At 45.0% G+C, this 19,399-nt stretch overlaps 1 protein-coding gene across 4 annotated transcripts in view; it reads right to left on the bottom strand.

The window, feature by feature from the left end:
* The window catches only part of CNTN1 (contactin 1), a 1,059,655-nt gene that overhangs the window by 635,356 nt on the left and 404,900 nt on the right, over positions 1–19,399 (bottom strand). The gene's annotated exons all lie outside the window — the stretch shown is intronic.

Genomic DNA, 19,399 nt, shown 5'->3' with positions numbered 1-19,399 from the left:
TATAGCTGGAAAGCTGTGCCACTCGCTGGTTTGCAGGCATACTACTTGGTATGTCAAGTGACAAATGTCCTGGGCTTCTATTGCCCTAATGTGCCACTGTACACAGTGTACAATTCTGTACGAAGTAAAATGCAGTCCAATGTGCAAATGAAACTTTATTTCCTTTTTTATTTCGAATTAATGAAAATATGTTTCTCCTGGAAAACCTTTTCCTCTACAATCCTACCATGTTTGAGGCTGAACTGTTTCCTTTCCCATCCTGGAAAAGGCTGTACCCCAGCAATTGGATGAGAAAACCACAGACCATTTCCAGTGTGGGAGTTTGTGTGTGCCAACAAACTCCCACGTTTGTGGGTGTTTACAAACTTACAAACAACCTCCTGGTTCTCCCACTTCCCATCAGTTGCATGGTTTTTACTAAATCAAATTTCAACACATTCACAGAGGTCAATTTCGAAATTGGCTAAGTATTTATAGGTGTCAAGAAACCTTCTGCGAATGTCGGAAAGGTGTAAAAGTACATTTACCAATGGCAATGAATTTATGACTAAGTGACACATCAAAGGTGCCAAGAGCCGTAAGGCAGGAAAGGAAAGAATATCCCTATTCCCTTGTTTGATTGCAGCAAACATGCTTTCTACAAGTACCGTGGAGCGCAGTGCCTCAGCACCTGCCGCACAATTAATAGCTAAGCCCCTAAGCCCCTGAATCGTGACTTATGTTTCACATACTATAAGGTAAAGCTCCTGATCCTGGGAGGAAACACAGACATTCTGCTTGCTTGCAGGTCATTCACGGCAAAGCTCCAATGACCAAGGATAATGAGAAGAAGTCTGTCTAGACAGGGGAGTCTGTTGTACCGACGTGTGCACTATATAACAACACTGCAGTAAATAGGGTTGAAGCCGAGTCAAAACAAAATGTATCAATTTGCTGTCTTAATGCATTGTATAAAATGAATAATAAATATAAGCACTAGTTTGATGCTGACATTTGAAATCTTGGAATAACGGGGTGCATGAAAAGGTGCTCCAATGTGACTTATGTAGCTATTCTCAGACATAAATCTGTTGATGTCAGACGTATTATTCTGTTCTAATGAAAGTTCAGTTTTATGTTCTCCAGTTGTGTATCTGCATAGTGAGAGAAAATGACAATGCAGAGCCCATTAAAAATTCAGCACTGCGACCAAGGTTGACCACATGACCTGACAGTTGCCCAGTCGCTGTGGCCAACCCTCTGCAGGTGGCCAACCCTCACTGTGCATGGCTTTCAGCCATGGGCAGCAGAAACAGCTGCAATGTGTAGTCTCTGGGCAGTGCCTGCAAACATATGCAGTGTGCAGCTCTTGTCATGTTCTGCTTTGCTTGGCTCCCACCATCCGCAGGCCACCAACTTCCACTATGAATGGCCTTCAGTCATGCAGGGCAGATTCAGCTTAGCCTCTGGCCAGGTCCGCAACAAACGCTATGCAGGCAGCCAACTATGCATCACACCCCAGCCCTGTGTCCCTGCAAGAAGCCAACCCGCACTGCTCATAACTAAAGGCTGTTAAGGCATTTGGCAGAGTGCAGTCGGGGTCTCGCCACCCTCTAAGGACAGCCAACCCCAGCTACGACTCCAACCTTTAGCCATGCATATTGTGGGAATCCTACTCGGTACGGTAATTCCACAGAGTGGAAGCATAGAAGTACTGCCCTGCTTACCTTTTTTGTTTTTTTTACAGGATTTGTGAATCATATGGTCGCATTGCCATGACACTCAGGGAAGGTCCATGAATCGCAAATCCAGTATTGGATTGGCTAATTTTGTGATAAAGGTAATTTTTATGATAACTATTTTATTGCCAGAGTGGGTCTCTTTAGAGTCCTTCCTACAGGGTCCTGGGGTTTGGGGTCAGTCGAAGTACATTGATTATGCCTTTTTTAGTTTCACAACATGGTGCTTTAAGCACCATGTGGGATAATGGTGGCCACAAAGAAAAAAGTTCTATGCTGGTTAACGAAGCAGATTTGTGAATCCATTTCCAGTTTCTTGAACCAACAATGCACAATGGTGTGCATTTATTTTTAAATTGGATAGGGGAATCCTTCATGAATTTGTGAATCTGGGTAGGAATAGGGAATTAAACTGTTCAGATATGTTTAAAACCTACCTGATCCATGGCTAGACCAGAACAATTTTTAAATGCTAATTTCTCAAAAAACGAGTAAATCAATTCAAGTGAACCAACTAAAGGCAATTTGTTTGCCGTTTGATATAGCAATACCTTGACTCTAAGGGATTGGAGCACTTTACATGAGCACCAGTTACATTACACAAGGACACATACACTTCGGTGGGAAAAACTTCAATTTACATACCTAGGTTGGGTTCATTGATTGATTGATTGAAATGAGAAAATGATCCAAGGCCGTTCGACTTCATTGCATGAGACATGACATACCAGGGAAATTTGTGCTTCTGCAGGTTTACTCAGGATTTTTTTTTCTTTTTGCTGAACCTAATTTTTTACTGGTTGTAGAGCTCTGCGTACTTAACTCATGCTAACCTTGGGTAAAGTGCTCATGTTAAGTTATGTTATGATATGTCATGTCATTGAAATGTATTTTATGCATAGCTACCTTCAAGAGCCTTTTCCTAGTGGGCCAAATGCAAAAAGCAAGAAGAGATGCACAGTCCAGAACTTAGAACAGCCACATCTTGAACTGCTTCCTGAAACTGTTATGGTTGATATTGCTTTCCAGACTGGTCTGAAGTGTATTCTATAGGCAAGGGGACAAAGACGTGAAAAGAATTTCCTCCCTGCCTGACTAGATTAAAATGTGGAATCTCAGTCAAATTGCGGTTGAACAATCTTAGTGATCTCCTGGGGTGAAAAGGCTGGAGCAACAAAGTGAGAATAGGTGCTAGCAAGTATTAGGACTCGATGAGTCACATATAAAGCCTTAAATTAAATTCACTTGAAATTGATATGCCCCTGATTGGTATATTTAACTCACCTATGAGCCCTTAGTATATGATACAAAGTGTGACCAGGGTCTTTCAGAGAGAAGTCACTAGTGAATTACTAGTGCCACCTACTGCAGTGACAGTGAAAACATGACTGCGGGCCTACCATGTGTAGCCTAGCTGTGCTATTTTAAAATACAAATTTGACCTATCAAAATAACCTCTTTTGACAGGACTAAGCCACCCTTTTAAATATTAACATGTTACCCCTAAGAAGACCTTACTGTTCATCAGGGTAGTGCAGGGCTCCTGGTACGTAAAAGTAGAATGTATAAAAATGTAATGTAAGCATGCCCTTATAGCGAAACAACATTAACAATTATTTTCACTGTAGGAGGTTTGGCTGTTCTGTAGGAAAGCATTGGGATGAAACATTAAATGTAAGAATGTTAGCCCTGGCTGGGAGATAGCTAGAAAATTAACTCTTAGACTTTTTGAAGTATTTATTACAATACCAATTCATTGCTGAAGTCTTTGTAATAAATATTTTGGAAAAAAACTTTTAGAAAGTTATCTTTTCTCTGCCTTAAGTATCTGGAGGTCCATATGCATGAACTCCAACTGTCACTTGAAGCTGAATAGCCCCCTTGCAGAGGTGTGAATTTACTTTCAGAGCAGGGACAAATGGTCTTAGATGTGGGGAGGTATTGTGTCCTCTTGACAGGATAGCCTGTGAGCAGTGTCAAGCAACTTGATTAACTTCAAAATGGCCTGTAGTATCATAGGCAATTGTAAGCTAACACCGGGCTAGTTCCTGCCCACCCCAAGCCAGGCAGACACCAATTCCAGAGGGAGGGTAGGTGCCCCAAGAACTGGTTTAGATTGGCAACAGAGGAGGGGCTGTTCATTTTCATGGCTACACCTCCGGGGTGGGCACAGGATATTTGCACAGGGGAAGAAAGGTTCTGTCATCTTGATTTTAGGTAGAGGGGGCACTGTGGAATTGTGTATAGTAGGGCACACAGGAAATGCTGCAAAAGTAGGTAGGGTTGCCCCAGGGACCTTTAACCCCACTGGTGAGGGAGTGGCCTGGATTTTCCCCACACACACAGGCTGGTGCCAGGCATAAACATTGCATTCAGATTACCCTCCTCAGAACACTTTTTGAACCTGTGGAAGACCAGAAGAGGACCTGACCAGCTGTCTATAATCTGAGACGAGAAGACTGGACCTGCTCTTCCTCTTGCTCACCCGCCCAGGACAATGAAGTAGTCTCCAAGGAATAAGCCGACCTCCTGTTTAAGCTAAAGGGACAAGACAAGCTGCAGAAGGCCTTTCCTGCAACTACCCAATTTACAAGTGCCGACTAGACCTGCCCTGGACCCTGCTGCTGGCCTATGCTGGAGTGAGTCTTGATGCCAAGGGCTGTCCCCATGCTCCTTGACACTTGCTTGGTGTCAAAATGTATTTTTCATACCCTCTTGTGAAAAATGGAACTTAGAAACTTTTTGACTTCAAGAACATTCAGAGGACCAGGACAAAACTGCAGAGCTGAAGAAGGTACGCTGCTGCTAGGCCAAAGATTAAGGTTGCTTCCGCTTGGAGATTTTCCGTAACAGCAAATCCCATTCAGCGGGATCCTAAGGAAAAGGAGTCTGGCCTCGTGGAGCCCTCTTTGCCTCCAATCTGCAGGCTTCTCCTGCAGGACTAATCCGAGCTTCAAAAAATTGACTAAGTCCAAAGGTAGAATTTTTGACCTGGCCAAAAGTATCTGTCTGGCTAGGAACATGTAATTTCTCCTGCTTGGAGCTTTCATACCAAAAGTCAATGGCTCCACTGAGACCTCGTCCAGTGGCTATCTCACAACACAGAGCTTTTCTTCAGCTAAAGCCTGTTGTCTTGTAACTCTGAGGATTTCTGACTTCCATTTCAGAGACTAAGTCCAAAGGTAAAATGTCCAACTGGGTCAAATCTGGCTTCTGAATCAAACCAGTGCTCAATCGCTGTCCGCTTTAATTTGCTTCTAGGTGCCAGATGACCAGAGTTGACACTTGTTTTTCGTAGCTATTTTTTCATTAACATTTTCAAAATTCATAACTCCAGTTTCTCTTATTTGATTTTTACTGTTTAGGTGTCATTTTATTTATTGAAACTGTCTCTATTTTTCTAAAGTCGTTTGTGATTTTTCTTGTGTTTATTTTGAATTTATTACTGCATAAATACTTTACACATTTCATCATAATTAAACATGTCGGCTATGCGCCATAGATACTAGGAGGTTGAGTTCAGAGTATGTTAGTGACTTTGCTGACTCATCCTGACATGGATTGTGGTTACTACTTAAGGTGGGTTACCACAAGCCTCAATTAATACCCCCAATTTCTTACATATACTAATAGCTGGGTAAAAAGACATATTTAATCCACCTTAAATACATTTCTTGGGAGTTTTCCTCAACGTGTTATATGGAACTAAATAGTTGTACTTCACCAAAGAAGGGATTTTTGAAGGGTCCTAGCCAATTTGTGACCTGGCAATAGTGGCAAGCTCTTTTTGTCTATGCTGCTATCAATTTTACGTGAAAGAATTAGGCAGTTTCTGTTGGAATTGGCCCTCTCTGCAGGTTCACCACCAAATGATTTGCTTTCACTACTCCTTTGTTCTGAACCTGTTATTTTTGGCCATTAGGACTCTGTGCCCTTTACCACTGCCAAACAGTGCTAGAGTGCTTATGCTCTCTACTTTAAGCATGGTAAAAGTGTCTCAAATCCACCTGATTGGTACAATAAATTTACTTAAGTCCCTTGTAAAGAGGTATACAATATACCCAGGTCTGGAGAATTAAATGATAATAGTGTGCCTGCTAATGTATACAAACAAGTGATGGATGGAATGCTTGAATTAATCTCAACCACTGGTAATTCCTTGGGGCTGCATTCCTGTCCATCATTATTTCGCAGCCCTTGCTACCTCAGTTTGGACCTAGCCATATGCAAATCAGACATGACCATGCTCCAATGGGAGGAGTTCAGCCAAAACTGCCAGGCCAGGTCCTCACTGAACTGCAACACAAGCAACTGAGGACCTGTTTCACCATGGTTAGTGTTCATCAGCCAGTTAATAGCTTGGTTCCAGGGACACAGTTTGCACGGGAAACAGGTCTGGGCATAGCAGTCCCATCTATGTCATCACAGTAAAGTATACAAAAAAGTGATGGATGGAATGCTTGAATTCATCTCAGCAAAAACGATGGATTGGGATGTGGCTCCAAGCAATCGCTAGTGGCTATGTTTAAGTCAAACACCCCATCCACCACTTTGTTTTTTAATGCCCACTAGTGGGCCTGGAGCACATATTGTGCCACTCACTTAATTAGCCCCAGAAAACATATTTCAGGCCTGCCATTGTAGCCTTTGTTCAGTGTTAAACAGCCAATTTGACTTGTCAAAATAAAGGCCTTGGCAGGTAAAAAACAAACATTTTAAGTCACATAAGTCACGCCTAAGGTAGGCCCAAAACAGTGCATGGGACAGGGTGTAGTGTATGTAAGATGTTGGACATGTACTTATAAGTTTTACATTTCCTGGTTGTGAAAACTCAAAAAATAATGACTTACTACTGTGAGGGCTACCTCTCCCATAGGATAACATTGGGTTACTTTATTAACTTTAATAAGTGATTGCAAGAAGAAGATCAGCACACACTTATTTCCAAACTCAAATCAATTTACTGAGATCATTATTCTCATGAAATCAAATACAAGAGAAATTAGGATAGACATGGTGTAAAGACAATATACAGGGCGTCACAAAAGTCACCATTCAACACCTACTGCACCAGAGGGGAGCATTGATAGGGAGGATGAGAGGGGGACATAGGGTACGGGCATCATACAGGGCATTACCAAGGTTGCCCCCCAGCTTCTTGCGCACCACCATGGACCATCAGAGGTGAGGAAGGGAGGAGAGAAACTCAGTGATTCCAGGGGAGAAAAGAAAGAGCGTAAGTGTACTCGGAAGAGCTTTTCATGCACTCCTATGCAGAGTCAGACTGGTCTATAAGGCAACCAGGCAGTACTTGATGGGCTGGTCTGACAGGTCCGTGTGTGGGCTGCTTTTTCGGCATTTGTGGACCTGTTTAATGGCCTGGTGGGCCGATTTTTACGGTTGATTTCCATGATATTGCCAAAACAAATCCCTGCTTCAAGCATAAATGTATGCAGTCTCCCATACTTAGCAAAGCACTTATACAGAGCATCTTTACAAATTCAAAACTGCCCCAATTTACAAACATGGGCTACATTTTTAGCTATCTAATGCACTTATGAGGGTCACTCTTAATTGGGTACCTCTGCCTATTTTCTGTTCAAATTGGACCAAGCCCCAATGGAACGCTAAACAACTAATAAATAAAAGTAATTTCATGATGTCAGCAGTGAAACGATACACCAAGCGAATCAAAAACAAGGGTAAACAGAATAAGCTCCTGGAGAGGAACAGAGTACGGAGAAAAGGTGCCAATAAAGAGCAGGAAAATAAGATTGACAAGAAAGCCAACTAATCATAATCTGGCTGGCTGTATAATATATTCAGTGATGCAGGGGTGCAACGGACACCCCCGCAGGGAGAGGGACTCCCCAGCTTGTAAACTCGTAGGTATCAATCAATCAATCAATCAATTACTGCATTTCTAAAGTGCTCTACATACACGTTAGGGTCTCAAGGTGCTGTGGGGGGTGGGGCGGGGGGGCTGCTACTGATCGAAGAGTCAGGTCTTGAGAAGTTTCCTGAAGGCCAGCAGGTCCTGAGTCTGTTGTAGGCTGGTAGGGAGAGCGTTCCAGGTCTTGACGGTGAGGTAGGAGAAGGATTTGCCACCGGCGGTGGCTTTCCAGATACGAGGAACTGTGGCAAGGGCGAGGTTGGCTGAGCGGAGGTTTCGGGTGGGGGTGTAGAAGCTGAGTCTGTTGTTGAGGTATGTGGGTCTGTAGTTGTGTAGTGCTTTGTGTGCGTGGATGAGGAGTTTGAAGGTGATCCTCTTGTTGACGGGGAGCAAGTGCAGGCCTCTCAGGTGGGGTGTGGTGTGGCTTTGTCGGGGGACGTCGAGGATCAGTCGTACTGAGGCGTTCTGGATTCGTTGTCGTCATCTCAGGAGCTTGGTTGTTGTTCCTGAGTAGAGGGCGTTCCCGTAGTCGAGTCTGCTGGTGATGAGGGCCTGGGTGACGGTTGCCTGGTCATGGAGAGGGTGGAGTCAAGGATCACCCCCAGGTTGCGAGCGTGGTCTGTGGGTTCCGGGGCTGTGCCTAGCGATGTGGGCCACCAGGAGTCGTCCTAGGCTGATGGGGTGGGTCCGAGGATGAGGACCTCTGTCTTGTCTGAATTCAGCTTCAGTCTGCTGTCCTTCATCCAGTCGGCTACGGCCGTCATTCCTCTATGGAGGTTGGCTTTGGCTGTGTGGCGGTCTTCGGTGAGGGATATGATCAGCTGGGTGTTGTCGGCGTAGGAGATGATGTTGAGGTTATGTTGTCGTGCGACGTGGGCGAGCGGTGCCATGTAGATATTGAACAGTGTTGGGCTGAGGGAGGATCCCTGTGGGACGCCGCAGATGATCTCGGTGGTTTTTGAGCAGAAGGGTCGGAGGCAGACGCTCTGGGTTCTGCCGGAAAGGAACGATGTGATCCAGGCCAGGGCCTTCTCTTGAATTCCGGCGTCATGGAGGCGTGCTGGTAGAGTTCGGTGGCAGACTGTGTCAAAGGCTGCTGATTGGTCCAGGAGGATGAGGGCGGCTTTTTCTCCTTTGTCCATCAGGATCTTGATGTCGTCAGTGGCGGCGATGAGGGTGGTCTCTGTGCTGTGGTTGCTGCGGAATCCGGATTGGGAAGGGTCCAGGATGTTGTTGTCTTCGAGGTAGCGGGTTAGCTGTTTGTTGACCATTTCCCCTGTCACTTTTGCCGGGAACGGGAGCAGGGAGATGGGTCGGAAGTTCTTGAGGTCCTTAGGGTCGGGCTTGGGCTTCTTCAGCAGGGCGTTGATCTCGGTGTGCTTCCAGCTTTCCGGGAAGGTTGCTGTCTCGAAGGAACTGTTGATTGTTTTTCGGAGGTGGGGTGCAATGGTTGTGCTGGCTTTGTAGAAGACTTGGTGGGAACAGGGGTCGGAAGGGGATCCGGAGTGGATGGAGTTCAATGTTTTGATGGTGTCTTCGTCTTGGGACCAGGCGGTCAGGCGGCTGGTGCGGGTGGTGATCGCAGGGGTGGCGGACTCGGTGGTGGGTGCGGGGGTGTCGGAGTTGAAGATGTGGTGTATGTCGGCGATCTTGCGGTGAAGGAAGGTGGCCAGGGAGTCGTACAAGTCTTGTGATGGTGGGATGTCGTTGGTGTTGGAGCTGGGGTTGGAGAGTTCTTTCACGATGCAGGAGAGCTCTTTGGTGTTGTGTGCGTTGTTGTCCAGGCGGTCTTTGAAGGCGGTCCTCTTGGCGGTCCTGATGAGTTGGTGGTGTCTGCGGGTGGCGTTTTTGTGAGCTGTGTGGCTGTCTGGTGTTCGGACGAGGAGCCATTTATTCTCTTCATTCTATTAAAATGGCGGAAAAAACAAGGGGATGAGAACCAGGCAAGAGTGGGAGATAGGGCACAGGGAGCAAAGAGGGAAGGGGCACAGGACACAAAGGCACAAGGGTCAGCAGCAAGGCGACAGCGTCACGGCATGGCAGGAGGACCGTGAAGCAGCTGGAGGGGCGACCTACCTGCAGGCAGGGTCAGAGGTCGGTATGGGTATTGCGGGGGAACCCACACCACTGCTTGCATGGAGGGCCTCATAAGGTTTCTTTATGCCACTGCGGTCTCTTTTGCGAGACCATAACAAAATGCTGGTCTATAATGAATATATTTATCACACAAAAGAGGCAGTTTAGTGTAATTCTATCATAAATTCTAATATTGATAATCATCTGTGTTACTTCGGGTCTTTTATTCCTTCATGCAAAATGTTACAGAACAAAAGAGAACTGCAGAAACAGATTATTCTAATAACAAATGTCTGGCGCCAAATGCAAATATGCAGCAGCTCCTTGAGCCACGCCCCTTCATCCTTGAACAAAATTGTTTCATTCGATTTGGAGAAAAGCTAAATTAAAATAATCCCAGTTGTCATTGCCATGCGAAACATGTGAAATCACTTTAGCTATACTTTGGTTATAATCCAATATACGTATTCAATTCGATTAAAATGATCTTCATTGGAGATTTACGTTTCAACCACAAAAACGCATACATACAAGAATCCATAAAAACAGTAATAAACATACATTCAGGAAAAGTTGAAAACTCAAGAGACTATAAAACATAATTATTCATCCTGTAAACTCTGTGTGCAAACTGTAGCTAATAAAAACATCCTACATTTGTAATGGGTAATGGAACAATAAAAGATCACCTGGGTGCATCATAAAATATACTAAATATTATAAAGTGCAATGTGTCTTCGGGAGACCTTTTGTCGCCGCCGCAGGGATCCAAGGTTTTGAGATCATAACAACCTCCAGGGTAGGCTAAATCAGGTGTAATAGATTGAGTCTAAATCTTACAAGCACGAAAGTCAGATAAGGCTCCATAATCAATGAGATAGTTACCATGACACATTTCCTGACCTAATGTTTCTTCAACTCTGTCTCTGTAATATACATATTAATGTATTAACACAGGTCTGCAAAGTGGAATATTGTTCTGATGCATTAGGCAATGAGCCTGTGAGCTGTGTTAACAGATCTGGTGACCAAAGGGTGCACTATTGTTTCAATGCCCAGACAATCAAAGGTATCTACCTTTTCTATCTAATATGAGTTACACTTTGTAGACATAGATTCTTATTTTGTAGCCAAGGAATATATATGTTTTTGTTTTTTCAAATTAGTTATCATCTTTTGGCCCGCAGTAAGTTTCACTGAGTTAGCAATATGGTGTCGCAGATAAAAAGGATACAAGACATGAAGAACTGCATCATCCGCATACGAAGTGATGGGCAAACGTTTCTGATCCACCATAAGGGAAGCTGCATTGACAGATGTAAGGCCTGAGTCTGTTTAATCAACTTATACAAAAAGGGGGTCATACACATGTTTGCCTGGACCCCTTGTTGGACAAAAAGAAATCACATCTTAGGGGCCGATTCCGATCGGAAGGGCTCCGAACGATGGTCGGAGCCCTTCTGACCGAACCAGAACGTGTCGCACGGATTCCTTTCCGACCGAGCCATTCTGATGGGCTTGGTCGGAAAGGAATCTGACTCGGATTTCCGGATTGCGGACGACAGGCTCAGAGAACCTGTCCGCGGTCTGGAAATCCATCAGTACTCTACCGGCTGCCTCTTTGCGACCGAGGGAGTACGATGGCAGTTTTTCACTGCCTTTTCGTGCTGGTTTTTCTGGCACGAAAAGGCAGTCGGAAATTGTCTTTGGAGGCACCCAGTAGGACCCCCTTGGGTGCAAGACTGCCGAATGGCAGCCTCCCTCTGTGGATTCCTGCACCCGGTGGGGTGCCGGACACAGGGTGCAGGGATGGACTGCACCCCTGCTTTTCACATTGCAAGCCTGCTTTCTGCTCGGAATGCATGCTTGCATTGTGAAGTATCGGAGTGCGACCAAACCCTGTTCAGCCGCATTGTACTTTCAGGCCATAACCCACGACAGCAGGTAGGTCGATGACGGCTCCTGACCGATGTCGGACAGACTCAGGTCCGTCCGACATCGGAATCGGCCCAAAGTTTAACAGTAGTATAAATGTGAAGTCAACTTATTATATCTACAAGATAGGCCTCAATCAGCACAGCTTCCAAAATAGACCAGCACTATGGACAGTGTAGTGAACCATCTGGGCTGTACTCTACATTGTATACCTCTACGCCTGAAGGCTTGGCCAGAGGGATTAAATAAAGGCGCCCTGGCCCCTCGTGGCCAGAGCACGTAACAGCTAAGAGTGTGTGTTATATACTTCATTAGCGGGGCCTGCTGTGAAGAAAACGTAACATACCACCGGGTCCTAGGTCACCCCACTACACTGTGAACGATGGAGCGACCCCATGACGGCTTGCCCAGTGTGTCCGGAGCTCCATGTTTTGGGGTGAGAGAGGCTGGTACGGCCAGTTCCTGTGGGTGTTGTGCCAAGAGGCCTGCTATGGTCCATTCCTGTGGCTCCTGTGGGTGTTGTGCACCCCGGTTCCTGGCCTGCGAGTATGTGGTGGTGACAAGGTTGACGCATGAAGGAGCCTGTCTCTGCATTGAGCTGTGAACACTCCTGCTGCAGCAGGATTAAAGGTGCAGACGTGCGCAAGGTCTCTGTGGCATGCACAGACCAGCTGAGTTAACTGGAGTGACTATGTGGCCTGCAGTGTCCCAAGGGGGACAGGACATCCCCAGCATTAGAGGCGTGGTGCAGCCTCTAAGAGGCCACATATGCCTGAAGCAGCATCTAGAAGAGCTGGCTGACCAGGGAGGACGAGATCGGCCCGTTCTCACGCCGGAAGGCAGGGTGTTGCAAGAGAGCCCTCTGTATCACCTGCAGTCCATGGACAGAAAAAAAATAAAGAAAATGTAAATAAATAAGCACAAGCTAAGCCTAGCCACAGGGAGATCCGCCATCAATACCAAAAGACTGTGTGAAATACCCATGCACATGTAATTAACCAATCTATACAACAAAGGGTACAGACATGAATAAAGTGAAGTGAAGGTGCACTTCAAGACCACATTGAAGTACATTTTTGTTCGGCTTACCCCAACATGTTGTTTTCGCACCAGAATGAGGCTGCCAGCCCAGTTGTTCCCATGTGCCTGTGCTGCCCCCATTCATCCAACTGGCGGATCCTGCAACAGCCGCACCACGTTGGCATCAATAGATTGGATGGCTGCAGCACCACTTACTGCGACACGGGAGGCAGACAAAGTGGTAAAAATGTCCATGCTGTTGCATATGGGAGGAATGAGCTGCATTAGCTTTTTGAGAACTTACCCAATACAGGGGCAGATGATGACTTTGAAGCAGCTGTTACCAACCTAAATAGACATTTTAAACCCTGATTATGAACACTTCAAGTTACGAAACGCGTGGCAAACAAAAGGCGATTCTGTTGACGCTTTTATTGGAAGACTGTGTTAACTGGCAAGCACCAACATAGGGATCGATAAGCTGGATGAGATTTGTGCACAATTAATACAGGGATGTCGTCATCCACCCTTAGAAAACTGACCCTGAGACAACCAGGAATAATATTGGACGACATCTTGATCCTGGTTTGGTCGCACAAACTTGCGGACTTGAGGGATGGTGAGATGGAGTTCACCCTAAATCGCAGCAAAACACCACCCCTGTGTCGAGTGCAGTGAAGATCAAAGAAGAACACGTGGAGGCAATCCAATGGCGGCCAGAGCAATCACATGATACTGGAGGAGCCAGAGTGACCGAGAAGGGCTGTGGAAACTCCAGCCAGTCCAACCACCCACCAAGAGGCTGCCCAGCTCAAGTCAAGTACTGCTTGAAATGGGGACACCCCAATCACTTTGCGAAAGTGTATCGCAGTTCCAGTGGAAAGTCGGTTGGGAGTGTGAGAGGCCAAGAGTCTGCTAAAATTTATCAGTTGCTCTCAGAAGAGGGAGGAAACAGACAAACACCTGCCAGTGATGTTCAGTTGAGCACTTTTGAGAATCAGGATAATGAGGAGGAGGTGTTCATGATATTGTTTGCAGGGCTCAACAATCAAAGGAGAAGGCCCACTCCCATGTGCCAAGTCGACATTGGCCGAGTTCCATGACGACACTCATTGACACTGAGATGTCGGTGAACGTCAGCAATTCCTTAAACTAAACTCCAAGCCTGACATCACCCCAACCAAGGCAAAGATTTATATATATATGGGTAAACTAACCCTATTCCTCTACAAGGAGTCACAGAGGTGGAGGTGGCTCATAGACCTAACAAGCTACAGACCAGTTTTCGGTTAACAAAACTAGGACCCTGCTGGGTTTTCACATGGTTGAGTATATGGGTTTGGTATTTTTTGCTAAGCAGATACATCAAACTCAATCAGAAGATATTCTGGCTGAGTTTCTCGAACTATTTGAGGGGTTGGGATGCCTGAAATGTGTTTAAGTTAACTGCACATCGAAACCTCCGTCCAATCTGTACCTTTTCATCTCCATCCACAGGTTGAAAATGAACTGGAGCATCTGGAGCAGGATGGAGTCATAGGGTTACCTACCGCAAGCCTTTGCCGTTGCCTCATGTCATTGCGCCTAAATCCATACAGCCTGGTGCTATGCGGCTATGTGTGGATATGAGACTGCCTAGCAAGGCTATTCGTAGTGGGAGGCACGTCATCCTATCAATCGACGAAATGGTGGCTCACATGAACTGAGCCAAATATTTTTCTAAAATCAACCTCAACTCTGGATATCACCAGCCAATAAGGCTTTGCGAATCAGAATGGAACAAGGGGACGATCTTGAGTGCTGTTTTCATAAAATTCTTGAGGGAGTATTGCCAAACACCTAACAACACGACTCGTGTGCCACAAGCGATCTCATGATGAGGAAACCCATCCTGGATCTTGTACCAACCTGCCCACGGTGGGAGCCCACTTCACTTGACACTCAAGCTGCCCAGAAAAAAGGAGCAGCCAACAATGAAGAGGCAAGCAGGAAGCAAAAAAAATGGTGCTCAAGATCAGGGAAGGTGATTTTTTAGTTATCCGCCACCCAGGGTGGAAATTACGTACTCCTTTTGAAAGAGAGATGTGTCAAGGAGTATGAGCATGTGGGACTATGGTCACAGCTAAGAGAGGTGTTGTAGAAGAAGTATCATGGATTGTGTCATGGTTCAAGAGGGTCTCTCAGATGGCACCAGCTTCAGTAGAGGAAGACTCGTCCTATGTAGCAGGTGAAAGGTCCATTGAGAACACTCTGAAAGGAGACCTGGGAAAGGCGACAGAAGTGAAGTTGTGGAAGGGGAACAATCATGAACATCAGACAGTGGTGACCGCCAGTAAAAAGGGCCGGGAGGGAAGATTAATAATAATTTGAAAAACGTACATGACGCTGCCCGCCGCCTCCCACTTTGCTCCTGCTGGCAGTTTCCTGGGTCCCAGCAGCCTGGGACAGACTTCCAGCCAATCCCTGTGCTGCCGAGCAGAGCAGAGATTGGTCTGAGAGGGCGGAAAAGTCACCCTGCTCAGACCAGGGAGTCTGTGGGGAGTTTTGCAGCCCAGCTGCTGAATGCTGTCAGGCTGGAGAAACCTAAGTGCGCATGTGTGTTTCCGTCGGCCTGAGACATCCGGACAAACGCACATGAGCACTTAGGGATTAGGGAGTGCACAAGCACACCTCCTCCCCCTCCCATGCCCCGCCCCTCCATGCACAAGCTGGGAAAGAAAAAAATAAAATGAAGCCAGAGCATTGTTTTAATTTTCCTTTGCTTGACTGCGGCAGGCAGGGGGTGACGCTCCTCCGCCATTGCGGAGGAGCCGCCACTGACATCAGATGCTCATCCTGCACCTAGTGGAGGGGAAGTGTCTAACTGAAGTCATCCATACAATCTGAGAGCTAACCCTAGACACAGTCAGAAGCTGAAAGACTTTGTGTGCTGATTTATTGCATTGTAGACTTGTATTCCTGCATATTGCATTTTGCTTTTCAATGTCATTCTTTCTTGTTTTGTTTACTTTTAAAGGTTACAAGGGGTGTAGTGAACCGTCCTGCCTGTACTCTACATTGTATCCCTCTACACCAGAAGGGCCGAGTTCGGCCCGAGAGATTAAATAAAGGTGCCGGGTGTGACTCGTGGCCTGAGCACGTAACAGCTATGAGTGTGTGCTGTGCATTAGCGGGTCCTGCTGTGAAGAACACGTATCATACCACCGGGTTCTAGGTCACCCCAGTACAGACAGCATGTAAATGGCAAGGAAAGGTCCAGGAAGGCAAAGCAGAAAGAACACTTCTTACCAAAGCATACTTATATGTCACCGCGTGTAAATGAATACAGTGATCCAATGATATAAGCCCTACGAAAACAACCCAGACTTTACATTAGTCAGCAACCCATTGCTTTCATTCACGCCTGCAGCAGGCATTGGCCCAAGACAGGGAGACACGTTGCCAAATCCCAACAGCAAACAAAAGACAAAATCTATCTGCCCATTAAAAAACTAAAGGACGTTTGTAGAACAATTTTATCACAAGCGTGTGACTGCTGGTCATGAGTCACATGTTTTTTGTTTGCGTTATTTAGCTGTGGACTAAGAAGCAATGCCTTTGATGTTTTTCCAGTGAAATACTATGGAGGATGCAATTCCAACAGATTCATTTTTTTCTAAAGTAATAGGAGAGTGACCCATATGTCCTTGTGAACTGGGCAATTCCAACAGAGGCCTATTGCACGGTTATGCGTTTCGAAATATCATTGCGACAAAGGCATTCTATCTCACAATAAAACACATGGCCATTCTTAAAATAAAACACGTGGCCATTCTGTATACTCTAATATATTTTATGTAAGTGGTGGTAATGCTTTACTGAGATCTTGTGGGAACTTTCTCAAGAAATGCTACTATGAATGAATGAACCATGGAGGTTGATACACTAAAATACCAGTGGTAGCACAGCATGTTTGTCCCCCAGTAGCACCACATATTTCATCCCTTGTCTTTTTCTGCATATAAATCACTGCTAAATGTGTATGTGAGCCAATAGTGGTGGTCTATATGCGTGGGAACAAGTCCTGAAACTGAAGCTCCCTCCGGCAACTGCAAGCACATACACACATAGATTCACACACAATGAAAATATGGGATGCTTTGTTTTAACACACAACACCTTTATTTTGACTTTAAAGTGATTCTTTCACCCACTATCCACCAAGGAATGCTATCTCCAATACAGTTCAGTGATGTCCAACACTCAGTTCTAAAATCACCATTCAGATGTAGGACTGAGACTTCCATTGTCCCACAGCTTTTTTGCAAATGCCCAATCCTTGAAACTGTGTAACATGTCTGACTCTTTGGAAACAGACACCATCATTCAATAGTTCGCTCCACATCCTCTTAACACCATCGATGCTAGTGTTATTTTCCTCCTGTGCTGCAGATCCTTTATTCCCATTGTTCATGACGAGCTCAGCTCGTCATGAGTGTATGGAGGTGTACATCATGACGAGCTGAGCTCGTCATGAGCGTCCAAGGGGTTAAGTCATGATTCATATGTTGCTACATTTGGCAGTGTATTGGGATACCTGTATAGAAAGTGATGTCAACAAGTAGTGCTACCCTACATATAAGTTGTTCTTTCTTCTGGGCTTTGCCTAGTTGACTGATCTGAACCCTGGTGGTTACAGCTAACGTAAAGTTCCACAAACCACACATACATCACATGGATAGTATTGAGCTGGACACGGCCTTGGAGAATGCAAGGAGAATTCAAGCCTGTTGTGAAGCACTAGCGGGCTTATCCAGTACCACGCTGCAGCTTCCTGCTGCACAGATGAGGATACCAGGTGAGTTGCTTATTCAAGTTCTGCATGGTCTACGCACAAGCCACCCATTTATTTTACACTCTGCCTGGCAAAACCAGGACTGTCCCACCGAGTACAGAGTTCAGTCATATTTGTTCTTGATGATAATTCAGACCTACAACACATGTATGTGAATAAAAATGAGGAGACTGTCTTGGGACCACAAATAAAAGAAATGGCAGTTGTCCAGGATTGGCAATTACATCTCCAAAGGCCTCAGACAACTTCAAGCAAGATTTGCTTTGCAGTTCAGTGTTAATACATTCAGGCACCCATTCTAAGTCGTGGGCTAAATTCAGATCCCTTGTTCACAAAGTTTGAGTAGGGATGGGAATTCCGAGAAATGTGAAGTTTATCATGTCACTGCAGGTTTCAGTATTGATTTCATCTGGACAATCCCGGTAAAATTAAATGGGTGAAAATATCTGGAAAAAAGGCAACAACAACAAAAATAATATTTTAGCATGTTATACCTGATCTCTGTTTTCAAAATTTGTGATAGGATGTATTACCCCACCCTGCAGCATCGGCATTTATCAGGTATGGTAGATACCATCTCCACTCATCACTACCGGAGTCAGGCGTGAGTCATATCATTTCTTTCTATTTTCAACTGAGTCTAGGCGCTAGACCACGTCCTCATACTCCAGTTGCTCGTTTCTTCCTAGTCACACTATGTGCACTGTCTCACTTTACGTATATAGAAATGTCTGTCTTTCTGAGTTGATTGTCTACATGTAATTCAACTTCTTGGTGACTGAAACAGGACTCTTTTAAAATAACATGTTCAACTTTAAATATTACCAAATTTCTCCATATCCTCTAAAATGCTTTTGACCAGGCAGTACCTACCTACTTATATCACATAGCCTAGTGTCTAGCACTTTTGCAATGTCCATTCCAGCAAGAGATATAATACCGGTAAACATATTTGGTAAATGTTTCAGTCTATTACTCTGCAATCAAGCTGGTAACAAAGTATATAAGAATGTAATTTGCAACTTTGACATTTGCTGTAATTATTTTTACAAATGGGATCCGTCCTCATTTTTCAGTATTAAAAATAAATATATTCCGTTCTTTGAATCATGTGGCAAGTAAATATATTTTGAGGTGTTAACTTTGATGGTTTATTTTCGTCTTTGATTAAAATATGTGCCGGTTTGGCCTAAATCATGTTATATACAATGCAGTGCATATGCCTCAGTGCTAGCTAGGCATGGGAAGTCCAAACTCTAGGCTCTAACGTACACTCACACAATCATTGCAATGTCTTCGTTCTTAGCCCATTCCCCTCCCTACCCAATGGCCAGGAAGCATTTCTATGTCAACTTGCAAGGTGCTAAACCAAAACATACCTGACTGAGCACATGAAGATATCACCCTTGAAAGGTCATATGTTAATTTGGTATTTAAAAACGGTTCTATTATATCAGAGGAAGTACTTCAGCTACACACTATTTATTCAGTAAAGGCTCACAATTTTCTTAAGTGGATAGTGATCAAAATATTTTCAGTAAAACCCCAAAAGGATGCTGCAGATAGAGTGCAAGAGCGACATTACATTTTTAGACATCAAAACGTGCAATTGCAACAATAATTAACATCAGCGTCAAACCTGCAGCCAACGAAACTTAGAACTTTCGAGAACAAAATATAAGGTGCATTTAAAATGTTGTCATGCGGCTCTATAATGTACCAAGGAATGGCTTTTCAAATGAAAGAAACCGAAGTTTACCTATAATGAAAGGATTGTCCTACGGGTAAAACACAGTCCAGCTCTGCTGCAACGAATATTGCAAGCCATCCACAGTCCACACACGCGGGTCCCTCCCTCCACCCCGCTCTGCCAGGGAGCCACTGTACCAGCAATCAAATACGCTTTAACTTCTAAATGAAGGC

This window comes from Lissotriton vulgaris, chromosome 1_1, assembly GCF_964263255.1.
Source record: "Lissotriton vulgaris chromosome 1_1, aLisVul1.2, whole genome shotgun sequence".
NCBI classification, from domain to species: Eukaryota; Metazoa; Chordata; class Amphibia; order Caudata; family Salamandridae; genus Lissotriton; species Lissotriton vulgaris.
This window is presented reverse-complemented; position numbering and strand designations above follow the sequence as displayed.